We start from the raw sequence: 12,094 nt of genomic DNA, 5'->3' as shown, positions 1-12,094 counted from the left end.
TTTAAAATGAAATTTTTTTTGTAACGGTTAATTTTTCATTTACTCTCTCACAAAAAAAAAGAAAAAAAAAAACGTCATAATTTAACTTTATAATGTCAGTCAACGGTATAATTTAATTACGTCACTTCCGTGAGTTTTTTTAAAAAAATAAAATTTGAGCTGACGGTTTCGGCGGTGGCGCTGGTGGTGGTGGTGGTGGGGGATGGTAAGCTTTGAACTTAAAAAAATTTTTTTTTTATCTTGAATTTTGGATGCTGGTATCGCTTATCAGTCAGTTATTTATGGATAGAAAAAAAAACGCGCTCATCCTTCGATTATCCGTCCGTAAAAAAAAAAAATTATTATTATTATTATTATTATTATTATTATTATTATTATTATTATTATTATTATTGTGTGTATATAAATAACGCGCGTTTTGTAGGCGCGTGAAAATTTCTCGAGAAAAAAAAACGGAAACGGAAGGAAAGAAAGAAAGAATGAAAGAAAAACACCTGAAACGTTTCTTTGTTTGTTTGTTTTCTTTAAAAATCCTGTTTTTTTTTAACACGTTTGTTTATTCGTTTGTTCGTTTGTTTGTTTGTCTGGTTGTTGGGTTACAAACGAATTAATTTTAAATAACGCAACAAAAAAAAATTCTGGAGTCTAAATTGATTCGCTGGAGAAAGAAAAATCAAAAACGTTTTTCATTTTGTTTAATGCATTTTTTTTTTATAGAGGGGATAGGAGGAGAGAGAAGAAAAAAAATTTTTTTTTCTCTCTTTCTCTCTTTCCCTCCCCGTTTAACCCCTTCCCTTTAACCTTTCGAGCGTTTAAGGTGAGATAAACCCTAAAATTCATTTCCTGTTTGTGCATGTTTTATACCCCAAAAAAAAAAAAAAAAGTCACATTAAGGCGGAAATTTTTTTTTTTTTTTTGTTAAAATAGAAAGAGAGAGGGAGATAGTGATAGAGAGAGTGAGGAGGATGATAGGGGGGTTGGGGTGGTAGTGGAAAAAGTTAAGAAGAAAAAAAAAGTAATTTCTAATATAATCAACCGACTTTTATTTATTTAAACTTAAAATCAGATTTTTTTTTTTTCAAAAGATTTACATGTGACACTTTTCAAGTTATAAAAACTTTATCCCTCTTTTTTTTTTAATATTTTCTTTCTCCTGGGGGAACTTGAAAAGGTAGATAAAAAAAAAAGGGAAAAAAGGGAAACATTTAGCGAATAAAAAAAAAAAAAAAAAAAAAAGTCTTCTCATCTTTCATATAGATGAATCTTTTTTTTTTTTTTTTTTTTTTTTTTTTCGATTTCAACACAAACGCTATCGAAGACATTTAAAGAATTTATCGTAAACCATTTTTTTTTTTCGATTCTTTTCCGTTTCCGTTTTTCTTTCTCTTTCTCTTTTTCTCTTTCTTTCTCTTACTTCATTTTCTTCCCTTTATTTTTTAATTTTTTGAAAACGAAAAGAAGAAAAAAATTAAGAAATAAATAAATACGAAACGAAACCTTAACGCGAAAAACTGGAAAAACTTTTTTTTTCTCTCTCTCTCTCTCTCTCTCTCTTTCCAGTATTCCAGTTTTCCTCGGACTGGAATTGATTTTTTCATCAATGACAGATCTTTTGATTTTTTTTGTTTTTGTTTTTTTTTATGAAAGAAAAAAAATTAAATTTTTTTAACTTTTATAATTAAATTGTGTAGATTAAATAATGATTTAAACCAAATGTTACTCCGGTTTATTTATTTATTTATTACTTTTTTTTTTTTTTGTTTTTCTGCCGCCACGTCTACCACCGCCACCGTCACCGCTGCCACAACCTCTTACCATCTGCATTTTTCTCTCTTTCCCTTTCATTTTTTTTTTTTTTTTTTTTTAAATTTCCCCGTCAGATTTGAATTTATTACGTTTGAAAAAAAAAAAGAAAAAAAAAAAACTTTTTACGACAACACGATTAAAATTCATTTATTTATTATTATTATCATTATCATTATTATCATTATCATCATTATTATTTATTTCCTTTCTTTTTCTTCTTTCCTTTCCTTCCATTTTCCTCCTCCTTTTCAGTTTCATTTTTTTTTTTTTTTCAAATTTTTTTTCCACATCTTTTTCTTTTTTCTCTCTCCCCTCCCCTCTCTTGCTCTTCTTCCACTATAAATTATTATTATTATTATCATCATTAGAAATTTTTGTCCTTTGTCAAATTAACAAATGTGTGAAAAAAAAATTAAAAACAAGAAAAACAAAAAAAAAAAAAAAAAAAGAAAAAAGAGGAAAACAAATAGTTCAAAGGTGAAAAACTAAAAAAAAACTTTACAGAAAAAAAAAAAAAATTAAATTTAAGAGCTTTTAAAGTTAATTGGTGGGAAAAAGAAAGTTTTTTTTTTTTTTTTTCAACCGTCTTCTGCTTCGTCATCATCATCATCATCATCATCATCTTATTTTATTTCTTTTATTTAATTTTATAAACTTGGTTGCTCGCATAACAAACTTGCCCTTCCCCTTCCACTCCCTTTAGTGCCCTCCCTCCCTCTCTCTTTCTCTCTCACTCTCATTCTCTCTCTCTTTCTTTCTTTCTTTCTCTCCCATTTTTTAAAAAGTTTTTTTTTTTTTTTTTTTTTTTTGTAAAATTTTCTACAATAATCGGTTAAAGATTTGTCAAATAAATAAATAGAAAAAATTTAATTTTTTATAGCGTTTCTATAAATTATTAACTTGCTATTTAATTGCTATATATATATATATAATTAATCGGATTGTATTTTCGATGAAATCCTTTATTCGTTACTACTTATTTATTATTATTATTATTATTGGTATTAATAATGTCGTATATTAATATAGAATTACTATAAATGCTAAATATATATATATATTGTTATGTTTAGGTTCGTTCTTTATTTGTAAGTAATGAACAAGCACTTAAAACTATCACAAAACTAATATTAATAAACAAGAACTTATTATAGCTAGACTAAAAATCAAATGAACACACGCCAAGCTGTGTAGCTTCCCTATATTACTTTGGTCTTTCGCCAGTCAACTGTTTCGAACGTTTAACAATGGGAACTAGCAAACACTTGCAACTAAAATAAAAGAAATAGTTTTTAGAAGCTTCGCTTCTAAAGAAGAACAATTTGAGTTCGTCGCCAGTCTTTTGTTTATAAAAATTTGAAAATGTGAATATTGAGTACGGGATCATAACAATATATATATATGTGGAAATTAACGCGCTATAAATCGCGAAGCGTAAAAAATGAAAGGCAGGGGGAGGAGGAGAAAGAAGCGGGTGGGGGAGAGAAAGAGGAAAGGGAGAAGGGGGAAGGGGAGGGAAAAAACGAAATATTAATTATCGCGTTTTTTTTCGTTTTTTTTTTTGCGTGCTCCCAAAAAAAAAAATTTTTTTTTATGAATATCATTATTATTATTATTATTACTATTATTATCATTATTATTTATTTATTTATTTATGGAACTTTTATTATTATTATTATTATTATTATTATTATTATTATTTTACTGTGGCATTGCAGATGTAATAATTTTTTTTATCGCGATAAAGAATTTCTACGTGCGTGCGTGCGTGCGTGCGTGTGCTTGTGCGGTAGTTAAAACGCATTTTTTTTAGATAATAATGATAATAGTGATAATGATAATGATAATGATAATACGTATGATTTTTTTTTATAATTAATTAAAATGGCGGCGGAGCGGAGGTATGAATGAAAAATAAGATTTTTTTTTTGTTGATGAAATATTGTTTCGGGATGTGATTTACGTTCCAGAATGTTTCAGGAAGGTTTTTCATTTTGAAATGATGGAATAACTGGAGAAACCGATTTCGTGGATAAGGGTAGGAAATAATTAGGTGAGCGCTGGAGAAAAAAAAAATGATTCGTAAGCTAAATATCGAAAATTTTGTTTTATAATAATAATCATTTTTTTTTTCGTATCCAATAATAATAATAATAATAATAATAATAATAATAATAATAGTATTTATCTCTGTTCTTATCTTATCAAAAATCTTTCTGGAATTATATAAATGGCTGGAGAAGAAACAAAAAAAAAAGAAAATAAATAAATACGTAGCGCGAGGAGTTTGTGTGTGTGTAAAATTTATTTTAGGAAACTTTTTATTGTTTTTTTTTTTTAAATTTTAAAATTTATTTTGTTTAAGGTCCTTTTTCTCCCTCTCCTCTTCCCATTTCTTCCTTTTTTTTATAAATAAAATAAAATAAAAATAATTTACGATGAGGGAAGGGGAGGGGGGGAAGAAACAAACAAACACGAAATAGAAAATACTAGAACAAAAGAAAAAGAGATTAAATTTGTGGTAAAGAGGATATGATAGAAACCCAAAAATCTCATAGTTGGATTACCACTACTACTACCACTACCACCCCTGCTACTGATTTGAATCTTTTACCAGGGGATCCCCGGGATTTAAACATTGGGACAAAAGCCTCCTCCCTCTCCCTTCCTTTTTTCCCCTTTCTTTCCCTTTCTCTCGAAAATTTTTTTATGTGTTTTCGTCTTATCGCCGTATGTTTTTTTTTTCATTTTTCTACGGAATGAAATGATATTGTTGCGATTGCGATGGCGCTTAAATTTTTTATTATTTGTTTATAACTTTTACGTCTATAACACCACCGCCACTTCCGCCATTACCATCGCCTCCGCCACCGCCGATGTTTTCTTTATCGTCTTTACCGTCGTACCTGTGATTATTATCATCATTTTTAGCATCATTGTTTTCACTGAATTGATTTCTCGGTCAGAGGGAACTTTTACCACCACTTTCAACATCACAAGCTCTACTATCATCGCTTCAACTATCACCACCACCACCTTCATCATAATCGCTTTCAGCGTTATTCCTCTTTATCATCACCATCACCATCGTCATGACCCTCATCATCACCGTCACCACCTTCAGCATCACCGTTCTTACTGTGCCATCGTTTTAACCACCTTCATTCATCGTCATTTCCTCTTGTTTATGATCGTAATAATAATAATATACCATACGGAAAATATATTTTTCTATCGGAAATTTTATCTTTCTCTCTTCTTTCTCTCTCTTTTTTTCTCCTTCTCTTTCTCTGGCTCTTCTCTTTTTCTTTTTCTACCCCTTTTTCTCTCTCTTTCTTTCTTTTTCTTCCACCCTCTCTCTCTTTTCAATGTAAAACTTAGTGAATTTAATTTTTTTTTTCATTAACTATTTTTTTTTTTTTATTCGTACATTGTCACTAAAAATTTTAATAATTCCCTTTCCCCCCCTTTTTTTTGTAAGAAAAAGTCTCTCTTTACCAAAAGTTATCCAAAGAATTTATATCTCAAAATATTTTATCCTTCCCTTCCCTTCCCTTTCCCGTTTTTTTTTTCTTCCTTATTTTTATTTTGTTTACTTTGATGGAACTTGAACGTTTTCAATGTCTTATTTCTAACGGAAAGATTAGCCATGTTGACAAAATTGTTGATCTTTTTAACAAATATATACACATCCATTTTTCTTTTTCTCTTCCTTCCTTTTCCTTTGAAAACCTTTGAGAGATTTTTTTCCTTTTCTTTTTCATTTTCTCTTTTTACCCTCAACTCGAAATCAATAAAATCTTCAAATATTATCATTATTATTATTATGTATTTAAATAATGCAAAATTTAAAAAAAAAAAAATTTTTTTCTTTTTCTCTTTTTTTTTTTTTTCGAAAAGAGTTTTTGGGGTACCGTAAAAAAAAAAAAGTAAGAATGATAAGTCGATTTTTACAAATACGTAATTAAAAATAATAATAATAATAATAATAATAATAATAATAATAATAATAATAATAATAATAATAATAACAATAATAATAATAATAATAATAATAGCAGTTATAATAATGATGATATTTTTTTAAACATGGCGGATTTAAAAAAAAAGAAAAATTTTTTTTTTATTTTATTTTATTTAATATACGAAATCGGAGCTTAGAAAATTTTTTTATTTTTTCTTTTTTTCTCTCCCCCCCCCATTGTGTTTCGTTCGTCCCCCCATTGTATTTCGCCTCCCCGCCATTTTATGTCTAATACTTTAATACTTTGAAATCTTTGGATTTCATGTTTTGGCTTTATCTAAATTGAGAAAGGAAAAACTCTTTTTTTCCTTTCTTCCCTCCCTTCCTCTTTCTCTCTCTTTCTCTCTCTCTCAGTCCGTCTCCCCACACATCGTTTGGAACGTTTTCCTTTTTTAGAAATTTCCCCCTACATTTTTTTTTGGGGGAAAAAAAATGTTTAGCCAAGTTTGTTCTCGCCAAAAAGTTTTTTTTTTTCTTTTTTTTTGTTAATCCATTTTGAAAGTTTTTTTTTTTTTGTTTTTTATTCGTTTGTTTAAACTTTTTCCGTTTTTAAATACCTGAAAATTAATTATTTTTATTATTATTTGGGGTCGGGCGAAGGGGGGGGGTGGAGGGAGAAAGAGAGAGAGAGAGAGAGGGATGCGTGAGTGAATAAATGATAATACAAAAATTTTACTTTTTTTTCTACCGAGTAAAATTTTAAAAAAATTTGTTTTCCTTTTTTTCTTCGGTAATGATATATTAATAATAATAATAATAATAATAACGTGATGAATGATGATGATGACGTATGAGGTGACGTAATAAAATAAAAAAAAAAAAAACATTAACGATATTGAAATAAAATAATAATGATAAATTGTCAAGGTTAAAATTGTTTTGTTTCGTATTTGGATTTGATTTTTGTGTTTTTCTGTTTTTCCGTTTTTCCGCGGAAAAAAAAAGAAAGCAGAAAAAATTTAATTGAGTTCAAATGTTTTCCTCCCTCCCTCCTCTCTCTCTCTCTCTCTCTATCTCTCTCTCTCTCTCTTCAACATCCGGTTCGTGTTTCAAAAGAAAAGTGAATTTCCGTCAATTTACTTTAATTTCCCTTCGGTTTTCCTTTTTTTTTTTTTTTTACCTGTTTTTCTACCTTTTTTTTTTTCTTTTTATTTAATCAAACCTTAGAGGATAGAAAGAAAAGAGAGAGAGAGAGAGAGAGAGATTTATAATAATAATAATGATATAAACACGCAAAAAATTTTCGGACATTTTTTTTTTTTTGGAATAAGGAAAATGATTTTCATTTTCCAGGTTGATTTTGTTTGTTTGGTGTCAATATCCGTGCCGCCATTACGATTTTTTTGAATGCGTGTGTGCGTGCGTGAGTGCGCGTGCGCATGTGTCTATATACGAAAAATGTAATTTAAAAATGTAAATTTTTTCTTCTTTTGCTTTTTCTTATTCTTCATTTTTTTTACTTTCTCGTATATTTTTCTCCAATAGTTGGAAACCTTTTTTTATCACATTCTTTCTCCCCCCCGCTTCTTCCTCTCTCTTACTTCCCTTACTCCCCTCCCGCACACCCGAACAAATGAACGCGCGTGAACCCGAACTAGAAAATCATCATCATCATCATCGCTATTTTTTTAATTTTTTGCGACATATATTATTAATAATGATGATGATAATGACGATGATGATGATGATGATGATATTGATGATAATGATGATTTAAATATATAATTTCGTAATCATCCCCCCCCCCTCGCCTTTTCATCCCCAACTATATGCGATAATCCCTCAACGTATTAAATTAACAAACGGATTTGAAATTTTTCTAAAACTTACATAATACGGGTTTTAATTTTTTTTATTTATTCTTCAGTTTTAGTGTGTCGATGACGTCAATTTAATAGTGACGTCATTATCAATAATAATAAATTTCTTTTTTTTTTTGAAGAAGAAGAAAAAGAAGGAAAAGAAAGACGACGTCTTTCAGTTCGCGTGATTTGATTAATTTTTTTTTTTTTTTTGATTACTTTTCTAGCAAAAAAAAAATTTATTTATTTATATATTTATTCATCTCTTATCGAAAATCCTAGAGATTTAATAATAATAATAATAATAATAATAATAATGATAATAATGATAATAATAACGTTTGCGTACGATAGTAATAATAATAATAAATAAATAAATAAAAAATAAATTATTTATTTATTTTGTTGTATAAGAATTTTGTACTTTTTTTTTTTTTACTTTTTTATTTATTTATTTGTGAGTGCGTGGGTGGGTGGGTGCGCGAGTGCGTGAGTGAGTGCGTTCCCGTAAACAGATTTAAAATTTATGAAATTAAAAAAAGAAAAAAAAAAAATTGTAATTGTTGATTTTTCATCAAGTTTGTTTACAAAAAAAAAAAAAAAAAAAATTGAGGAATAAGTATTCAACTGTAGAATTTCCCATTCGCTTATCTTTTGTGTTCGTTTTTTTTTTTAACGGCGTGGTCCCCTCGCTTCTCCTCCCCCCTCACCTCCCCTCCCCCAGCCCCCCACTCACCTCCGATTTGAAATTTTTTTTTGCTTTCCTCTTCCCCATTTTCCTCTTATCCATAAAATAATAATATAAATAAATAAATAAAAAAAAAAGATAAACTATGCGTTTGTCGATGATTTTTTTTTTTTTTTTTTGTAAATAAATATTTCGTTTACGCAATATATATAAATAAATTTTTTTTTCTTCAGATTTCCAGATTTTATCAATAATAAATACTGGAGAGAAAAAAATAAAAAAAAAAATTTTTTTGATTAATCAAGCTTGAATTTGTTTTTTTTTTTTTGGACTGGAAAATTTTTTTTATTTTTTATTTTTATTTTTTTTAATTTTATTTCGGCTGCTGCTTATATAAAATTTCTCTTTCGTTTGAATTTCAACAAACGATTTTATTATTATTATTATTATTATTATTATTATTATTATTATTATTATTATTATTATTATTATTAATATAACAAACCGGAAGTTTTAAAATAAAACAGAAATTAATAAGCGCATTCATTAACATCCGCATTTTCTTTTTTTCCCCCAACCGTTAGAGTTTAACTTGTTCCCGTTTCCGTTCCCGTTCCTGTTCCTGTTTTTTTTTTATTTTTTTACGCGTGTCCATGCGTTCGATTTTTTTTTTATTCGACTCCAGAGTATAATAGTTATCCCGGTTAGTTTTATCCAGGAAAAAAATTTTAATCCTTTATGTTACAAATCTAATTTCAAATAGTTTAAAAAAAAAAAATAAAAGAAATAAATCACGACATTACGATACGACGTTTATCTCTCTACATACAAATCTATTTCCACGTTAAAATTTTTTTTTTTTTTAGTATGTGTTTCACGGAATGAAACTTCCCCCCACGCGTCCCTCGTGGAAAAAAATAAAAAAAAATTTTTAACGTGTCATTTCAAAAAAAAATATTTTTCTATTCATAGAAAAATTTTCCCTTCTATTTTCTTTTATTTTCTTAATTTTTTTTTTTTTATCTTTTTACGAAACGTTATTATTATTATCATTATTGTTATTATTATTACTATTACTATAAAAAAAAAGTAAAAAGTTTAAAAAAAAAAAAAAACTGAATAGATTATATGGCCGGAAGTTAAGTTGCCATGACGACGAAATTTCTTATATAGTCATTTAAATTCATGCATTTTAAATGGAAAAAGAAAAGAAAAGAAAATAGCGGTGATGGGTGTGCGCGTGCCCGCGTGCACACGTGCATGTGCATATCCGTTTCTCCATTAATATTTTTTTTCTCCAGAAAGTGTAAAAAAAAATGAGTTATTAATAATGATTCGTTCGGTTTGTGTACACCGCGAAAAATCGGAAAAATTTTTGTCTTCTTCTATATTTCCACGTCTATGAAATTTTATTCTATTTCCACGATAAAAAAAAAAATTTACGCCGGTTACGCGGGGGGGGGGGGTGCACGTTCGTTTTTTTTTTTTTTAAATTTAAAAAGGGTTAAATCGGAAAAATTAAATAAAAAAAAGTAACGAGGAAAGAGGGGAAAAAGAGGAGAAAAGTGGTGGAGGGGGTGATAAATAATACTGAAAGTGAGAGGAGTGGGGAGGGGTAAAAGAAATAAAAGGAAGAGGCAAGGGGAAAAAGAAGAAGAGGGGGAAAGATATGAAAAAATAAGAAAGAAAAAAAAGAAAAAGGGGAAAGTAAAAATGGGAGGAGGAAAACGGAGGGGAGAATAGGAGAGAGAAAGAGAGGAGGGACGAGGGGAGGAGAGTTTATAAAAAATTATTATTATTATTATTATTTACTCAAGACTGAAAGCAACATTCGCATTGAGAATTGAGAAGAAAAAAAAACCAATTTTCACCTTTCCAACAGCAAAAAGGAAAAAAAAAAAGGGAAAATATTCTAGAAAAATCTTTTGAAAGTTTTCCAAATAAATTTAATTTTAAATTCAACAATTTTTTTTTCACTCATTCATTCACTCATTCATTCACTCATTCATTCATTCATTCCCTCATTTTTTTTCACTCTCTCTCTCTCTCTCTCTCTCTTTCTTTCTATTTTTCATTTCTACTTTTTTCATTCATCATTTGACTTTTTAAATATTTTTTTTTTCTCCCCCTTTTTCAAAGAGAGAAAAGAAAAATTTTTTTTTAGTTTGAACTTTTTTTTCTTCTGCTCCCCTCCTTCCCTACCCTCAACCACATACCCTCCCATTTTAAAAAAACGGGTTTATTACTTTTTTTTTTTCTTTTCAAGGCGGTAATGATGGCGGCACTGGTGGTGGTAGTAAATCGGTTTGGAAAAATGCGTTTTTTTATTTATTTATTTAAATATTTAACTTGAGAAAAACAAAATAATGATGATGATGATGATGATAATAATAATAATAAATCCTATGAATTTTTATTTAATTTTTTTTATATAAATCAAACGACGGTTGAATTCTAAAGCCACGTTGGTTTTTTTTTTTTGGTTTATTAATTTCATCACGCGGAAAATTGTAATTAAAAAAAAAGCAAAATTTGGGAGGCTGAGGTAGAGGGTGTAAAAGGTGTAGGTGGGAAGGTTATTGCAGAATGATGCATTTCTCCTGGGGTAACAAAAAAAAGGGGGAGATAAAATATGGGGAGGAGGAGGAGGGAGTAATAAGAAGAGAATGTAAAACGTTTAATTTTATTTAAATTGATAAATTTTTTTTTCAAAAACGATTCATTTAAATATAAAAAAAAATTTCTCCATTTTTTCTTTCCCCTCCTCCCCCCGTCTCGTAAAACGTAAAAAGAAAAATGTTTGTGAAATCTTTCATTTTTAATATGAAAATGAAAAAATTGACTTTTTATATAATTTATCATATTTTTGTAAACACTGTGCGTAAAATGCGTGTGTGCGTGTGTTCGTGTTTCCGTGTATTTTCCATTTTTCTTTCTTAATTCCTTTTCCAGCATCATTTCTAAACCGCACCTTCTTCTACACTTTCCCCGATACTCTCTCTTTTACCGTTAAAAATTTTCCATTTTTTTTTCGCCCCCTCCCCTTTTTTTCAACTTTTCCATTCGTTTATCAATTTTGCTTTTTTTTTTTTTTTTTTTTTTTATTTATCGTTTTAAATTTTTTTCCTTTTTCTCCATTTTCTTATTTTCGAAACCAGCTTTTCCTTCCTCCCACCTCAGGCGAATTTAAACCAATTTAGTTTTTTTTTTTGGGGGGGTTGGTGGGTGATGGGGGGGAGAGGATTCGAAATGTTTTCTAATTTTTTAGTAGTAATAATAATATATGTGCGTGTAATGACAGAAACTCATTCTCCGTCGCCATTTTAAGTAAATGAAATTTCCGCCCTGTCGTATCAACACAAACAAACAAACAATGAATGAATAATTTTTTTTTTTTTCTTCTTCTTAATCCAAATTTTCCCGCTCCTCAAAAAAAAAGAAAAAAAAAATAGTTAAAAAGGTTTGAAACCTTAAAAAGGAATTGAAAAAAAAAAGAAAGAAAATTGCCATTTTTTTTTTTTTTTTTTTGTCAAGTTTACATTTAAATGCAAATCGGTTATAAAGCCCTTTAAGGGTTGTTTTTATTACCAAACGTAAACCCAGTAATTTAACGCATTCTTCTTTTCTTTTCTTTTTTCTCTTCTTTTCTTCTTTCACGTTATTTTCGTGCATGTATATATATATTTTTTTTTTTTATAAAACTAATTTTCTTTGCAAAAAACAATTTTTTTTATTCTTTTTTTTTCTTTTTCTTTTCTTTGTCGTTAATTGAAT

The sequence above is a fragment of the Pediculus humanus genome, genomic scaffold (assembly GCF_000006295.1).
Source record: "Pediculus humanus corporis 1103172108307 genomic scaffold, whole genome shotgun sequence".
Classification (NCBI taxonomy): Eukaryota; Metazoa; Arthropoda; class Insecta; order Psocodea; family Pediculidae; genus Pediculus; species Pediculus humanus.
This window is presented reverse-complemented; position numbering follows the sequence as displayed.